The sequence below is a fragment of the Dromaius novaehollandiae genome, chromosome 4, assembly GCF_036370855.1.
Source record: "Dromaius novaehollandiae isolate bDroNov1 chromosome 4, bDroNov1.hap1, whole genome shotgun sequence".
Lineage (NCBI taxonomy): Eukaryota > Metazoa > Chordata > Aves > Casuariiformes > Dromaiidae > Dromaius > Dromaius novaehollandiae.
In genome coordinates this window covers 84,996,980-85,014,535 of record NC_088101.1, presented here as the reverse complement: position 1 = coordinate 85,014,535, position 17,556 = coordinate 84,996,980, and the positions used below count along the sequence as shown (strand labels likewise).

At 54.4% G+C, this 17,556-nt stretch overlaps 1 protein-coding gene across 4 annotated transcripts in view; it reads left to right on the top strand.

Moving 5' to 3' along the window:
* Positions 1 to 17,556, top strand: part of LZTS3 (leucine zipper tumor suppressor family member 3) — a 62,432-nt gene that overhangs the window by 27,337 nt on the left and 17,539 nt on the right. Inside the window, exon 1 of one of the 4 annotated variants that reach the window (XM_064511639.1) lies at positions 4,731 to 4,911. The exons of 2 other annotated variants lie outside the window; for them this stretch is intronic. The gene's annotated coding sequence lies outside the window, so the exon portion shown is untranslated. Of the gene's footprint in view, positions 1 to 4,730; positions 4,912 to 4,969; positions 5,291 to 17,556 lie in introns of those variants that run through there. One more of the 4 variants, XM_026121809.2, reaches the window with a different exon arrangement.

Below are 17,556 nucleotides of genomic sequence, written 5' to 3'. Positions count from 1 at the left end.
CCTGGCCTGTTTCCCACTTCCTACCCTTGGCTCCGTGTGTCCCCCGGATCCAGACTTCATCCCAGACCTGTGGGCTGGACCGCGCACGTCCCACGTCCTGCTCCCTCGCAGCCCAAGAGCTGAACCACTCAGCAGCGGCTCGGCCAAACTTTTCAGGCCTTCTCCACCCAGACGGCCCTTTTGCAAAAGGCTGTTGTTGCTTCTGGCTGGATGGATGCAGACTGAGGATAAAATATCTCCTGGAGCTTGGCCACCACTGCTTCTGGTGCCTCTTGCAGCCAGGAAACCCAGCTGGCCTGAGCACAAAGAGCAGCTTAACAGGGGCTGAGCTGAGGATTACCGTAACTTTCGATCTGTCTCAGAGCACCACACGGGCGAAAGGGCTCAGGGGACAGACAGGCTGGATGCCTCCTCGGATGGCAGATGGCAGATCATGCAGACCTCCTGCTCTGCTGTGCCCTGAGCTCAGCACCCGACTGAGTGCCGTGCTGGACCAGTCCTTCCTCATGCCAGTCCTGGGTTGTACTGGTATTTCGTCTTGTTCCATGGAAATGACGCCCTTTAAGTGCTGAACAGCAACAAGCTCGGTTACTTGTAGCAACACCTAATTGCATGCAGACTTCCATCCTTGCTGCACGTGTTTCAGCAGACGACACCATCTCACCCAACGGGCCTCAAGGACCTGCTGTTGGAGAAGCTCTGGCTGACTTGCTGCTTCCCAGTCTGACCATTAGCTAGGCAGGGTCCCCAGGAGCATATATCCAAATGCATCTTGGAAAGAAAGTCTCCTGCAAGTTGCATTGAAAACAATAATCTGGCATAATTCAAACAGCAATTAAAACCTGCTTCAGTGCAGAGCAGCATCTGTTTATGTTTTGCAGCAAGGTGAAAGCTGCTTTACGAATACCTTGGAGGGGACGTGGTAGCCCCATAGCTGTCACTTTTTGATAGCTAGCGTCTCAGCTCCAGGAGTTCAATTCTGTTATCATATCCTCCAGTGAAAGATGCCTCATCCCAACCCCGAGTATCAGGTCTGGAATTGTCTTTGCTGAAAGCAGGGACCTGTTGCGGTTAAGTGCAATTTGACCAGAAACAAATGGCAGAGGGGTTTTAACCGGAGCTTGCTAAATTTGCATCTAGCTGATCCCTCTGACCCACGCTCAACCCTCCAGTTCTCCAACTGGAGAGTTTGCCATGGCTGGGAAAGGTGGTCTGAACCGGGGAGCACCACAGATGTTCAGGTCCGGGTGCACAGTCTGAGCACCTCCTCTTAAAAAGGGCAGTGTAGACATGGATAAAATCCCCCAAAAGAGATTAGACCACGTCTTGGTGGTTACACCTCTTGGTGGCTGGGAAACGCAACAGCCCAGGTGCAAGTGCACTGGGAGTCCTGGTGCAGCTGACCGCTGGTGCAGCACAAACTGAGAATTAGAGGGGTCTCGGTCGTGCTGGCGTTGCAATACTCCACCATTGCTCCTCCCGCAGCTTTCAGAGGCAGTGCAGGGGCTCAGGTGGAGGTGTGCTCTGTGGGTGGAGAGGTTTACGTCTAAGGGACCAGAGGCCTTGGTTAGAAATGGGACTTCGGAGCTCAAAAGTTTGTGAGTTTTGTTGGAGAGCCAGGAGCATGGACTATCCCAGAGTTCTCCCTATTCTCCAAAGCCTCTTCCATCATGATTTCTTCATCTGTGGGAAACACAAAGACGTAACAAAACTCCCAAGGAGAGAAAGAGCACATCCTTAAACAGCTGTAATGTCAGGAAACTGCCTCTCTCCTGTGTGAGCTGCTGTGGCTGAGCTTGGAAGATGTTGTGGTTTGAATATCTGGGCAGTGCAGGGTTCCTTCGCTTGGACATCTTTGCCAAATCTCCCTGTCCTGCCCAGGGACAGGTGGGCAGCATTTGTGCCCCGATCAGGCAGGCAGGAGGACTTGCACCTGGATCAGTCCAACCCCATCTCCCCCCTTCCCAGCCACATCCCTTCCTGCAGGGAAGAGAAACCTGCTGCAGGCACAGCTGTGGTATTTGGATCTCTTCTCTCCTCCTCGTCCTTCTTGACCCAGAGGCAAGGATCAGCTCCAGTTATTACAAGAGCTGTCCCTGGAGTAGAAAGTGATTTTTATATGTGTGGCTATTTCCAAGGTACACTCAATGCAGCCTGCTGTTGTGAGTCTCTGTCTCTTCTAGCAATATCTAAAATAGCCTCTGTTTCTTGAAAATCTTTGCTTCTGAAGCTGAAGGGCAAAATTAAGATCTTGAGTCTCTATGGGAACCCATTTTAGTATAATTTACACCTTTCCCATGCACCCTGGCAGTGTGTATTACTCCAGTTTAAATGCATGTGTAACTCATATCTGATTATTGTTAGCATTATTGCTATTTTACCATTCTTGTTGCTACTAACACGCTGCTGACGACGCTATGTTTGCGTGGCCGCAACAGGCAATTCCTTTGATACACAGACATCCTGCCAATAGAAAATTTCACTTGAGCAAATAAGTCTAAATTAGCGGCAGCTTTGCTTAGCTTTATTTCCCTAGCTTGCAGTCTCTTCGTGGCTGCAAATAACACAATACGAGCGGCGAGGCCGGTCTGCCCCGACGGGAAGCCTGATTGTTCTCCCACTGCAGCGCTGGCAGCCAGGGAGGAAGGACTGGGATTCCTGGCTTGCGCTGGAGTGCCAGGGCTCCGCGCTGGAAGACACAAGGTTTGGCTTGCGAGTGAGCACTACGTGCCCCACGCGGTGCTCGGGAGCTGTCTGGGTGTCCTGGTGCAGCGTGGCACGGCCAGCCCTGTCCCGAGTCCCCTTCCCCAGGGCAATGGCTGCTCCTGGGAGCAGGTCTGCAGAGCACAAGGTGAGGAGGAGATAGGAGAGGGAGCGTGAGCAGTGTTTTCTGAAGGTCGTGGCTCCCCGTTGGGTCCTGGCTCCTGGATGAGCTCCTGAGGTCCCTTCCAGGCCTGCTAACTCTATGACTGTAGGTTCACCCAATGGACTCACCCCGCCATCTCCTTAACAGCAAGAAGGAGCCAGGGAAGGGATGGGGCCAAGCAAGCGCGGAGTCCCCGTGGGGTTGCAGACCAGCTTCTGCGATCCAGAACTAGATCCAGGGACTAATCCTACAAGAAAGTGCCTTTGTCAGACATATTCCGAACCTGGCATTGCTGTCCTGAGCAGGAAGCAGGTTTTGAGGATAACATTTACACTGGGAGCAGAGGTGAGAAGCTCAGGAGGGGTGATCAGCGTAAGATGCGAAGGGGTCTGTGGAGGGAGGGGTGGAAGAGCCCCAAACTGTAGCAGAGGTACAGACGTCCTGCGGGACTCTAGCATCCATCGCATCCGGGGTCCGCAGCACATGCCACGTCTTGCCAGCCACCTGGCCCCCCACGCCCGCACTGGGATTGCTCCATAGCATCCCATAGCATCCATCCAAGCATTGGGATGTGCTGGCACCTGCGGCGATCCTTGCAAAAAGGCACTGTTTTTACCCCAGGATGTTTTTGGTAGGGCCAGAGCTGACCCCAGGTTTATCTCATGGGATAAACACTGAATGGGAAGTGTGTCCTGTTTGCCTTTGCTACCGGCTGGAGCAGGGATGGTTCATAAACCACTTGGCTCTCCTGTTGGTGCTAAATAACGCGCTCAAGAGGGAGCTCATCCTCGTTTGCAGGGCCCTGTGAAAGCACACCCAGGGAGGGGAAGGGGGGACAGGGCCATGCTTTCTTCTGCTGCAAGCTCAGGTACCTGAATATTCACGGGACGAAGAGCTAGGGCTGCGATCAGCCAGGATCACTTTCTTCTCTCAAAGCTGAGGGTGGGTTTTAGCCTCTCTCCCACCAGTGAGTTACCTCCCCCAGATGGTCCCCCACTCAACCTTCTCTGTCTTTGGCCATCTTGAAGGGGGTCATAAGCATAAGGTCCTTTTCTGCTCACTTTTCTACCTGGACTTGAGGCTAATTTGGCCCATTGCGCTGCTAGGAACCAAGCTGCTCTATGGACAGCAAAACTGGGCAGCGCGGTTTGCTCCGGGTTTTAGTAGCAAGGTCGAGCGTGTGCTCTCTGATGTCTCGTGAGAGCTTTTGCAGCAGTGGAGATGCTAATGGCACCCCCGCCTGCCGTCCACCTGCCTGGAGCCCATGGAAACTTGCTGAACCCCTTCAGCAAAATGGGCTGAAACCAGCCAGAATATTGCAAAGTGAAGGGAAGGCAGATGCGCCGTTTAATGCTAACTTCTTCGTTTGCAATTACCCTGCTTTCAGCCACTGGAGAAAATGACTCTCCCTTTCCACATACCCTGTGCTAAGATCGCTGGGTATAGTAAAAGTGATGCAGGGATCAAATCGCATCACAACTTCTCTTTTTTCTTTTTTCATTTGTGCATAACTTTCTCAGTTTGGGGTTGAAATGAGTCAGTTTGGTCTGGGCCTAATGTGGCATTTTTTTCACTGTGTCAGCGTAAAAGGAAAATGTGGCCTTTGCAGATGTCAGGCTGCCTCTTTTGTGAGCTTTGGGGGAGATTTAAAAATACCAATTAACCCAAATCTCCCTGAAAAGCAAAGCGGAGGCTGTTTCGGAGCTGCCAGGCTGGACTTTTGCTCCCTGCCCCTCTCCTGGCAGCTAACAGGGTCCCCCAGGCGTGCGGCCGCCCGGCTCCATCGCTGCCTTGAGGTTTCCTGGCGGCGCTTGCAAAGAAAGAGTTAAGGGCCCCGTGGCGCAGGCTGCCGGTGCCCAATCAGGCAGAGCAAAGTGCGGGCGCTTCACCCAAGCTAAGCAACAGGTGATCTGTTGTTTACGCCAGGTATTTCTTTTTCGCTTTTTTTTTTTTTCCTTCCTGGGTGTGCAAAGCAGGTGGAAAATGATCCGGGAGCCCCGCGAAGGGCAGGGAGCGCAGAGGAGGACGGTCCCTGGGTTACGGAGGTAAATCCCCCACGCGCTGGCCGGTCCGGGGTGCGTTGCCTTTCCTTCCTTCCTCCCTTTTGCTCGGCGTTAGAGAGGAAGGACCGTAGACCTCTCCCAAATCCAGCCGGCAGCGGGATCTGGAAGTACCTCCATCCAGCCCCGATGGCCGAAGCGATGCCAAAGCCGCCGCCGGAGCTTGCTCCCGGCTCTGCCGTCCAGGGAGGAGTTAGCACGTCCCGGGCAGGCCCCGCGCGCGGGGGAGTCGCTCTGCGCCCTTGAAATTCCTCCAGGCGAGTTAATGATAAATCTCGGAGGGGCTCGCGGCGCGGGAGCTTTGGGCGCCGGCGGAGACGGGCTCCGGCGGACCATGCGGGCTCGGGTCCCAGCTGGCTCTCAGGTCGGTGGCTGGCCGGCGGGTCTCCCCTCCGCCCCGGCTTTCCCCCTCCGGAGGGAGCGGGGGGACGCGCTCCGGTTGCGCCGGAGGGTTGGGCGAGGTCCTGCGGCGTTGCTGACCCGGTGACGCCGGCCGACGCCCCGGGAGGCTGCGCCCGGCGTCTGCTTGGCACGGAGCCGGGTGCCACGGCTCAGCCCGGAGGGCAGGATCCGGCCCCAGTTTGGGCCTAAAACAGGCATGGGGGAGGGACTGGGGGGGCCAACGCGTTGGGGGACGAGGAGCAGGTCCGCAGCGGGGGAATTGCTCTGGGATCCTCTGGGGTTTGGGATCTAGCACCAAGGAGCAGGAGAGGATGCCCAGGCAGATGCTGGGCACACGGCTGGGGCAGAGCCCCGCTGGCAGGCTGCTCCATCGGGACATTTCCCGGGGGAGATGCGGCCGGGGGGACCCCCTCCCCACCCCTGCGATAAGCCACTGTTGGTAGCATCGGCTTAGCCGGAGGCAGTTCATCCCCAGCCCCCTTGCAGAGGTGGTTGCTCCTTCTTAGGTAAGGGGAAACTGAGGCACGGCTGACTGCAAGTTGTCCAGCCTGCGGCATGGAGCCTCCCAGACCCCAGCCCTTGCAGCCGCCCCCGTGGCCGCTGCGCTGAACGGCCCTTGGCCCTGTGTGTCCTCCCGGGTAGCACAGTCCTCGCGGTTTTGGTCTGCTTTTGCCCCCTCCCTGGGGCAGGGAACGGCCCCCGGGAGCGTTCACGGCGCAGACGGAGGCAGCATCCTGCTCTCTGCCGTGCCGCCCCGCAGCTCTACCAGCCCCGCGTCCCCTGTGCACACCCCGCGTTGAAACGCTGGCCGGAGGAGCCTGGGCAGGTGGGGAGGGCTGCGGGGGCCACGCACACTCGGTGCCCCCAAAAAGCAGGTGAGGGCCCTGCCATCGTGCAGGATAAACTCTGCAAACGCCTCCCGATCGCTCTGCAAAACGTGCGAGGCTGGGGCATCGCATGCAGTCACCTCCATCACGAATAACAGTTTTCTCACCGTCTCATCCTTTTCCCCGTGCCGACTGAATTCAGGCAGCTTTCTCCGGACTGCCAAATCTGGCGTTTTCCAGGTGATGTCGGATGCCTCAGCTACGCTAGAGGCTATAACCAGCCGGTAGACAGCTCCGAGCACCCTCCACGTGCATCCGTGCGGACGTGTCGGATTTGGGTTGGCAGCTTGGGGATGGAGCTGTGAAACCTTCCTGTCCCACTGGCGGCAGCTCCTGTTCTCCGCTCCCCAGGGCGATGGGGACAGAGCTGTGCAATGGAAAATCCCTGCTCTCTGCCTTTAGAAAGATAGACCTAAAGGTCTGTGGTCCTTGTGGTCCTTATGGTCCCTGCATCCCCCTCCCTAAGGCTTTTAAGAGCCAGGCTCTTCCTGAGCACATTTCCTTGCAGGCCTGAGGGCACAAGGTGCCCGTGGCATGATGCAGAGCACAGTGGAGTTGTGCTGATTTATGGGTCCATCCCTGCACAACTCTTTTGTAACTGGGCCAGCCAAGACCCGCACTGAGCAGCCACCTCGGCGCATCTTCACTTGAGCGTCCGTGCCAGCACCCTCACCTCTTGCTGAGCCCCTGCGTCCTGAGACAAGGCAGTGTGGAGGGATCATGCTTGGGGCAGTCAGAGCAGCTTGTCCTGGATTAATAATAGTAACATCCAGATTAATTTGTTATGGTTGATAACAGGCTTCCAGCCCAAGTATCTGCCAGGCTCTCCAAGCCTTGCGCTCGCCGATGGACGCTCTGCGGCAGTGATGTGCAATGATGGAGCAGGTCAGGGCTCCGGCTTTGGATCCAGATGTGAGCATGTTAGCTTCAGGCTTTTATTGAACATGTCTTCCCATTTGCAAATGGGTCCCTCCTCCCATGAGCCGGGCCGGGTGTAATGTGAGCTCTGCTGCTCCCGTGTGTGCTCTCGGCTACAGAAATCAGTGTGTCAGACGTGCCACCACCTAGGGCCAGCCAGGCACCCTGTCCCAGGGCAGTTTTGGGTGTTCTTCGTCCTTGCCACCTTCACTCCTGGGGAGGAGCTCAGCTGTTGATCAGTGGCTTGTGCCAGGGAGAAACAAAGCACAGTGGAAGTAGACGGAGACTTTTTCATCACCGCTGCTGTGATAGATGCACAGTCCAGGTGTATCACCGTCATCTCCTGATCTCAGAGTCCCTTCTGGAGAGGGATCCATAACCCTGCTCTGCGGGAGAGGAAGCCAAGGGCCGGGGCCGGCTGCTGCAGCTCTGCCTGGGCCCCGACAGGGCCTCCAGGGTCGCTCGGTGTCCAGACGAGGTCAGGTCCTCACTGGATTGCTCCGCGCAGCAGGAGTGGGGAAATCCAGATAACACGCTGCTGCGCAGCCATCATTAATGCTCTGCTTTTAAACACGCTTGCGTTCAGCGCTTACAGAAGCCCCCTCCAGAGCAACCCCGACGGCACTTTACGCTGCAGAGAAAATGAGCCTGAGCAAGGGGGGCTGCGCACGCCGGGAGCATCCTCGAGGAGCAGGGAGGGAAGGAGGACAGCAGAAGGCCTGATCTCAGTCCCCAGCCGCAGCAAGGCCAGGTCCCGGGGCAGACGGGCTCCACAGCAGAGGTTTCCCCCAGGAAAGCATTGCTGTGATTCCCCCGCCTGCGTCCTGGTGGCAGGGGACGGGGAGGGGCGGCTGTGGTGTGTGCACCTTAAACACAGCCACAAATGAAGGAGGAAGAACGATAGCAACTGGAGAGGATTAGCAGGGGGAAGGTGGAGCGGGCTGCGCTGTTCAGGCTCTGGCGGAGGAAAACAATGGGGCCTTTGTTGAGGAAGGGAGGTGGCCAGTTGGCACGCTGGGGGGACGGACGCTGCAGTACACGGCGTGTCCCCTGGCCGGCCGGGGGACGTGCGACGTGACAGTTTAGGACACAGCATGTCCCTTGGCCAGCTGGGAGTGTGGGGGACATGGGAAGTGGGAGGCGGGACAGGATAGTTTGGGATACAGCATGTCCCTTGGCCAACTGGCGGGACATGGGACAGAGGAGGTGAGACATAGGATGGGACGGTTTGGGATACAGGATGTCCCTTGGCCATTTAAGAGGACATGGGACGTGGGAGATAGGACATGGGGTGGGAGATTTGGGATACAGCATGTCCCTTGGCCAACTGGAGGGACATGGGACATGGGAAGGGGCAGGTGGGACAGGATAGTTTGGGATACAGCATGTCCCTTGGCCGACTGGAGGGACATGGGACATGGGAAGGGGCAGGTGGGATGGGACAGTTTGGGATACAGCATGTCCCCTGGCCAACTGGCGGGACATGGGACAGAGGAGGTGAGACATAGGATGGGACGGTTTGGGATACAGGATGTCGCTTGGCCATTTAAGAGGACATGGGACGTGGGAGATAGGACATGGGGTGGGAGGTCTGGGACACAGCATGTCCCTTGGCCAACTGGCAGGACATGGGACAGGGGAGGTGAGACATACGATGGGACAGTTTGGGATACAGGATGTCCCTTGGCCATTTAAGAGGACATGGGACGTGGGAGATAGGACATGGGGTGGGAGGTTTGGGACACAGCATGTTCCTTGGCCGGTTGGGGGGATGTGGGATAGGAGGGTTGGGGACACAGCGTGTCCCTTGGCCGGCTGAGGGGATGTCTGCTGGCGAGGAGCATCCCAATGCCAGGGAGGTCTCAGGCCAGGCGCTTCCACCCGCTCCGGCCTTGGCTGAGGGACCGGCAGGAGAAAGTGGCTGTCCTGCAGGCTCTGCCTCCGCTGCACAACTCTCCTCCAGAGCCGCCTGGGTCTTTTCATCTCCTCTCTTTTGTTTCAGGCTTATTATGTAAATAGCTGATGCGGCCCCCGTAATGAGAAAGTAGTTTCCCAGAATACAAAAGGCTGTAATTATCTCATTAGCAGGCAGAAAGGAAGAGGAAATGTTTCTAAGCCGCTTTCTTTTATTTCCCTCAGCAGCCAAAGCAAGTGCCACCCCTCAGCAGTGACTCCCTGCCCCATCTCCTGCCACCCGGAGCAGGGGCTGTGGCACTGGCGAGAGAGGAAGGCAGACCACCGTCCTCACATCTCACCAGCAGCCGTGTCCTTGGGGGCTGCCTGGTTTTTTAGCGGTCCCAGCGATACAGAGGACGCTGGGGACCTCTGTGCAGACCCGCCGTGCCCTCCGCTGCGGGATTTGGGAAGGATGTTGCTGGCGAAGTTTGTTTTGATGATCCTTTGAGGTCAGGGAGGAACACGCACTGATGTAGCGATATATATAAATACGAATAACCAAGTAGCTGGCTCTGTCTGAGATGCGGCAGCAGACCAGAGGGTCATCCTGCAGGTCCTGGGATGCCGTTTCTAGCTGCGGAGGATTGTGGTGAAGTAACATCTTTGGTCCCTGCTGTTTTTAAGCACCTCTCGGAGGGTTTGAGCCTGCTGCTGCATTTGCACCGCACCGCTATGTTGGGGCAGGAGGTGTCATTGTGCAGCCCTGTGAAGCTGGGGGGGTCACAGAGGAACAGGACCTTCCTCCTGTTCCCAAATAAGATGCTCCCCAACAGGAATCCAGGACAGGGACTGTAACACGGAGCTTCAGAATGGATTTCCGTGGCAAAAGCTTGTTCTTGGTTTTCTTACAAAACAAAAAAGCACCTCTAGGACTGCGGTTCTGCTTTCCTGCAAGCTCTGGGGTGGGTTCTGGTGTAATTTAGATGCATTTTCCTGCTGGCACGCATTACTTAAACATGATGCAATAGGAAATAGCCTCAGGGCACGCGAAGGTTGCCCCATGACAATGCTCCCAGGATTTCTTTGGTGTTGTTTTGCTTTCTGAACTGATGCCTTACTTGCTACTAGCTAAATGCTAAATGCTCTCTGGCAGAGCAACAAAGCACTCTCCAAAGCATCCCTGTCTGCAGTGAGGCTCTGGTCCTTGCTGAGCTCTCCAAACCCCTGGGACACAGGGAAAAATGCAGGCCTTTCTCAGGCCACAGGCTCTTTGGGAGAGAAACCAGCTTTCCACTTGTTTGTGTGTGCTAAGCCAGCACCAGAGACTAGGTATGACCTAGCTCCTACTCAACAGCTCCATGCAAGCCCTGGGCAGAGATGCAGGGCTGCTGAGAGGCACGGATGCACCACACTAGAGCTGACCTGGCAAAAGTTAGCCCTGCTGATGCATTAGCAAAAGCAAATAGTTAATGCCCCGAGCAGGACTGGCGTATTCAGTACGCGCTGTCACTCTGCTTGCAATAGCCAGGACTGCTTTGCCTCCTTAAAAGCCTCCTTAAAATGTCACCTCAGGGTGACTGCACAGACAGCACACTCCTTGACCCTCCATCCCGCCTTCCCAAGTTTGCTTTTTGGCCCGGAATGGGGAAAAAAAAAAAAAAAAAACTTCTGTAGCTTCCAGTCTCAAAGCTCCCATTTGCTTCAGTGGGGATAAATAGGAAAAGAGAGCTCTGTGTCCCTGGGAGCCAGCAGGACTTGTTCGCCTGACATTGTCTGGCTCCTGTTTGTGGAAAAAGATTGTGGCTGAAAACTGGGAGATTTGTGTGTTTTTACAGACAGGTTCAAGTCTAGCAGGAGCGTGCTTTTTTTGCGGTATTTCAGCAGTGGAAGAAAACCTGGAATTGCCAAGTCAGGATGTCAGAGGGGGAAAAAAGGAGTTGGAGAAGGTGCAGAAAAGAGCCACAAGAATTATATGAGGGCTGGAAAAAATGCCTGTTGGTGAAAGACTGGAAAAGCTCATTCTGTTCCTCTCCTCGAAACAAGGAAACTTGAGCAGGGTGTAGAGGACAAGGAGGTGATGCACTGGAGCCAGGTCAGAGGAGAGAGGTGGACACCCTGCCTTTTGAATCAAGCTTTATGGTGATGATCTTGGCCGGGTTTAGGTCCAGCACAGTCGTAAGGAGGTGATGTGCGAATGCCCATGATACGTAGGAGGCAAAGCAGTAGCAGAATGGTCTTTTTGGCCCTATCACCAGACACACTTCCTCAGGCTGAAGCAGCAGGTCTGGCCTGTATTAGCAAGAGGGCAGCCAGCAGGATGAGGGAAGCGATTCTTCCCCTCTCTTCAGTGCATCTGTGAGAGCACATCTGGAACCCACACCCAGTGTTGGGCTCCCCAGCACAAGAGAGAGACTGTCATCCTGGAGGAAGCCCAGGGGAGGCCAGCAGGCTGGCTGGGGCTGGAGCACGTGGTGGACGAGGAGAGGCTGCGAGCTGGGCTTGCTCAGCCTGGAGAAGGGGAGGTGGAAGGGGATGTGACTGCTGTCTGCAACTATCTAATGGGGAGGGGGTTAAGAAAAAAACACATCAAGACCCGTCTTCAAGGTGCACGGTGATATGATCAGGGCAACCCGTCGCAATTTTCAGGGGAAGCTGGGAATGTTACAACATGAGGCAGGTCCACCAGACCCTCTCCAGCACTGCAGGAGATGTCATGCCCGGGGAAAAGGGGCCATGCAGCACGACGGAGCAGGGAGCAGGACGTGTGCTGCCATCTCACTATCAGTTCTGGAGCTGCTGCCCGGTCCCCAAGAAGGCACAAACAATGACACCCATCTTAGAGGTGCAGGTAGCTTTGCTGAGACCAGACTCGGACACCTTCCAAGGATATATTGGCCTAGTTTGACTTCAGGTCACGGGTTTCAGTGGTGTTTCTTCTCCAGTGCTTGCTAAAGCTTCTCTAGACAGAGGTGATTTTGCTCCCTGTGGAGTCTGCTGTCTTCTCTCTACTAACCCCTTACTGGCCTTCCCTTCCCTGTCCATACATCTTTCTACAAGAAGCTGAATTGATCACAGCTATTTTTCTTTCACCGCTTTGATGCCATTTCTAACCTGCTCTGTCATCCCAGGAAGTGATCTTGTTTTTCTCCAGCCATGCCACCTCTCTGGTACTGGTGCCACCGAACTGGAGAGCCAACAGAGCCCTAAACACAGCGCAGGTGTAGGCCCTGAAAAAGCGCATATTTTCATTGTATCAGTAATTGCACACTCATTAAAACTGAAGCAACCACACCTGACTGTAGCAGGTCATGGGAATACCTGTTATGGCAATTGGTAGTGGGGAGGGAGGATTTTCGACCTTCGGCTGCCCTTGCTCCCTGTCCTGTGGGGACCGCATGCCTTGCATGGTGAGCGTGCCAATGCATCGCATTGCTTTCGGGCTGTTCGTTAGAGCTCTCTCGGCCTGAGACCAGTGATTGATTTCCTTTTCGCATGGCACGGTGCCTAGGTATGTCTCCCAAAGGCCTTTGTTACTAGAGTGTTAACAATTAACCTACTCAGGCAGAAATAGAGCCAGGCCTTCATAATCTGGGCTTAGTTAACTATTCAGCTGCTTATCTGAAGGCAATTTTTCTTCTGTCTAACTGGAAGGCATTTGCTAAATCATTTGGATAAAGCAAGTGTGAAGGCGCAGGACTTTATGGATTACTGTATTTGCAACAGCATCCAGTGGTCCCCCAGAATTGCAGGCAATGAAGAAAACCCTGGTGGGAGGTAGCCATGAGAGCTTACCCACCACGGCTGGAGAAGGGGAAATACCGCTGCCTTTTGGGCCTCTCACGCAACAGAGAGGTGGTTGTGGAGCTGCGTGAGCCCCCGATAGTGTCTGGCCGTACCCAGGCTTGTCCCTTTGAGCACCGTCACCTGAAATCCCCGTATCAGCAGCTGGTTGTACCGGCTGGTGCTTTGATGAGACACAGACTCGGCCCACGTCACTAGACACCTTTTATAGGTAACGTGCTTTTGTGAAGATGCATGCTGGGAAGCCTGCTTTGCCTGTGATCCAGACAGACAAAAGAAACTCTTTTCAGCTTTTATTAACACACAAATACTCGGAAATGGGAAATTAGGTCAGTGTTTGCTCTGGAAAGGTTCCCTTCTCCTCCTTTGTGTCTGCAGAAAGTCCCTTCATTTGGGTTTCTGTTGTAACCAAGTGGCTTTCGAGAACTGGCGGGAGGGCAGAGCTAGGTAAGGGCTGAGTTTCCGCTGTCAGAGGCAGCTGCTGTATTGACAGATGCCAGTCAGGGGCGATTTGGGTAGAGCTGGTCCTCCGTGGGGATGGACCTGGTGTCTTCCTGAGGCCCCTCTGAGCCCATGGTGAGGATGAAGAGCGAGGTGGTGCTGGTGCCTCCCAATTACAGCATTGCAGATGGGCTATAACACCCGGAAAGATAAAACATCTGCAGAGGGCACAGGCCAACACGTTGCTGAAACCTCCGGCTCTTGCTTTGGTTTTCCATCTGCCTGTTCCACGCTGCCATGGGGTAGAGGAGCCCGCTTTTGCCCCACTGCCATGGCTCGGGAGTCTCTTCTAAGCCCAGATGTGTTTGGAGCTGACTTTTCTTTCCTTCTTTATCTGGAGAAAGGGCTTGGGAGTGAAATGCTGCAGGGTGTCTGCCCTCCTTCGTAAAGGTGAGCTGGTTTGGCTCCCCGCAGCCTCCAGAAAAGCCAGTGCCGAAGCAGGAGGATTTCTCAGTGCTGGAGAAGGGGGGGATATTGGGTGATGGGGAGAGGTAGGAGGCCACAGCTCAGCTTCTCTGGTCTCCCCCATAGCAGGAGGAGGTGGCGTATGAGGTTGAACTTAGCCTCCAGGCCTGATTTTCTTCTGGATGGGCAGTGAGTTGGGGTGAGTTACATGCACACACCCCTCCCTGTGAGCCTCAGTTTCCCCATGACGCGATGAGGTTACTCGCTGCTGGCCGGGATACAGAAGAGGAAGGGGCTGTCTTGCAGCACTCGCTGCATGGTCTCTGCAACGAGTCCCCCTCCTCCCCAAGATGGACCTCGCACCCGTGGCCCCTCCGTACCCCCCGAGCCCTGCTGGGCACGATGCCGGGATGTACCCAGCTCCCTCGCCCTTCCCGTCTGTCTTCCCTCTCCTTTCCTTGGGGCTGATGCAGCAGCCCTAAAGAGCTGCTCTGTAGGAGCGAGGCACAGAGAGATCATGCAAAACACCTTTTTTGGTGGCTACCCTGGCCACAAGAGCCTGTTCTCTCTTCGGTGATGCCCATGTCACGGCAGCTGTGCCGTCTCCACCAGGCAGGTTGCCCTGCCCTGTTAGTGATCAGCACGACGCTGGCATCACTCACTGCCCCAGCTAGGGCGATGCAGATGAGATGACCTCCAGGCTCAGGAGAGCAGTCACCTTCACCAGGACAGTTGAAGCCGCTCCAAGCTCCCCAGGTGGGATATATCCCACCCCAAGGCTGCCTCGCAGCCCCTTCCACCGGCTCCAAGCCTCCCCGATGCTGCAATGGCTGCATGACCCTTGCTGGGGTCGGCGGGCTGGGAGGAGGCGGACGGCGGAGTCACACGTGGATTCCTGCAACGCTTTCCTCCTGATGCTCGCCCTCGCCGCAGCACTGCTGCTTTCCAGCCTCGGCTGACGACAGCTTCAGGGTTTGCATTAAATAGATTTACAACTGGGAAGTGAGATTTGCCCCCGGATCTGCAGCCCCGGCGTTAAAGCAGCACGTGTGTGTCAGGGCAGGTTGAAATATGGCCATAATATCCCAGAGCAGCACTCGTAAAGGCCAGGGCAAGCAACGGCAAGGCTCTGACCCCTATGCAAACCACAGTAGATGGGCTCTAGCACCGTTGGAAAGCAACCCCTGGCCAGCACTGCCTGATGCTCTGTCTTCTCAATTTGCTAATATGGTTTAAGAAAAGAGGTGTCCTTGGAGACCAGACACAACCCATATTATAAGGCAGCGTTACAGGTGTCGGAGTCCAGAGCAGTGATTTTCCAGTATCGCGATCCCTGTGCATTTCGAGCAGCAGGACAGATGTCTGAATTGTTTACTACCTCATCTTGCGAGTCCCGCACTTTAATTAGGCTGGTTGTGTTTAATGAGGCTTCCCATGGAGCATTGCACTGTAAACTAATGAAATCTGAGGGTGTTGAATTGTGGCTACTCATAAATTTTGTGGCTGTTATTGCACCGTGCACAAAGGTCCTTGCAGCCGAGTGCAGGGAAGGAGCTCGGTCCCTCTGCCAGTGTGAGGAGGAAAATCTCTCTGGGTTCCTGCAGCAACACGTCCCCACGTGTGTCCTGGAAGGGGTCAGCAGTACACGTGTGCAGCCCCAAATCCTTCACCCCGGGGTTTCCAGGGATTCTGGAAAAGCCGTCAACTCTCGGAATTTCTCACTTCCACCCACGTGGCCAAAACCTACCTTTAGCCCATTAATTTTACTGTCTAATGGGTCTCAGTGGATGGCTTACCATCCATGTGCAGATCACCAGCAACCCAGAGATCCCTATTTAGAGAGTAACGTTTCAGTCTAAAAACACAGGCCTTTTCTGTTAACCTCTCTTAGCAGGGATGAGCTGTCTCTGCCACAGCCAACCTCAGGTTTATTAAAAAGCCCTTACCTTGCTAAAGCTTCACGTCCGCAGCAAATATTTATAATGAAGACTAACGTTCCCTCCGCAGTGATTAACAACAAAGTAGGGGGAGGGTCTCGGGGAGAGAAAGGAGAAATTTGGCATTGAGGCCTTGATCCACAGCTCCAACCGAAGTTTCTCACTCAGCATCTTTGTTTCTCTTCTAGAGAATCACCTGTGAACTCAATTTTGGTTAGTGTTCCCTTGGGCGGGAGGTGGTTATGAGATTTAAGGAGGAGAAATGTCCCAGGGAAGTTTTTATCATGTATTCCTCTGAACCTGGAAAGAGCGAAACCCATCCTCAAGCTTGGTGCCAGAGCTTGGCAGCATTATTTCTTGCCTCAGCCTTGCTCAACCCTTAATTTCATAGTTCACCTAAGGAATGATTTAGGTACAACCTGACTAAAAATTAGAATTGGCCAAAAGATACAAAATCAAGAGCTGTTATTCTTGAAAAATGGCCCTATTTGGCAGCTATATTGTCAGTGATATACTGGCACTTCTGGAATGTCTTTAAAAACATATTTGAAATGCTTGTCCGTATGCTCTGTTTATCAGATCCTGGGTTTACAGTCAACATAAGCTAATAACCAGTTTTTCAGAATATTTTCTTGGAAGTTTCCCAATTAATAGAAAAAAACATACGCAAAAAGGTCCATTTTCAGGCCCTGCCCCTGCAGCTTTGATCCCAAATCAGCAGAAAGCAGTCAAAGCACCTGCTTTCAGGTCACTGGCATTAAATGGGAATGTCGGCTGAACCTCCAGGGGGGCTTGGGACGTGTCTCTGGGCAGATGTGGCCATGACACAGAAACCAGCACCCGGGAGCCTGGGGGTCCCGGAGTGCAGAGAAAGGCTGTGATGCTCCATCAGTGAAGACCACTGACGTCCATGGCAGGGGAAGTCATGGGGCTGGGAAGGTACCCTCCTGCAAGGTGGCCTGGAGGGCATTTCCATGACTCTGCCCAGGCTGTAGCTCTTGCCCGACTAAGGACATTTGTCTCGTCCAGCTCACACCGCATGTTTTTGTTGGCCTTTTTCTGAAGGAGGATCAGATTCTCCGGTTACCTCATCCTGCCCTCAGAAAGTCAGTGTAAATGTCACTGCGGAATTTACCAAGCTGAGGAAAAAGTAAACTGGATTTGTCCTTTGCCAGCTGAGCAGGGCCTGGGAGGACTGTGTGCAGAAGCAAATGCTCCACAGCCCCTGCCCAAAGCTCAGATCTGCCAGCACTCCTCTTCCTGGTAGTTGTAGCCCTGTAAAAGAGACACAGCCTATAAAAATCCCAAAGTCACTGAAAGGCAGGTTATTCCTAAAAACAAAGGGAATTAGCAATCTTCCCTCAATTAATAAAATCCTCAGGCTCTGTGGGTTGAGTTTGGCTTCAGACAGGCAGTCTCCATCCCTCTGCATTGCTCTTTGGCTCAATAATCTAACTGAGTCTCCATGTGCCCAGCATGCAGCTCTGGGTGTTGTGCACCCGTGAACTATGTCGTTGTCCTTTGGAGAATGCCATTAAGGTGTAAATGGGTCGTGATCCTTTCAGTCCTGCTCAGTGCATTGGAAGATATGCCCAAGTATTGCACAGTTGGTGTAGTCCTGACTCAGCACAGCAAATGTCTGGTGATCATGCTCTCGCCGGGTGTGTGACCGTACTCGGACGTTTGTCCACACTGGTGGAGGTTTTGTTACGTATTACTGATAAAAATGTATAGGCCTTGATCCTGGTGGATCCCCATGCTGTACTGTGCGGTGCACTGAGCATCCATGTGATTTTCATTTGCTGCTCAGCCTTTGGGCCGTCATCAGTGAGTGACGTGGAACCATCTCTGTTGGGGGACAGAGGTGCAGCCTTCCAGGAAGA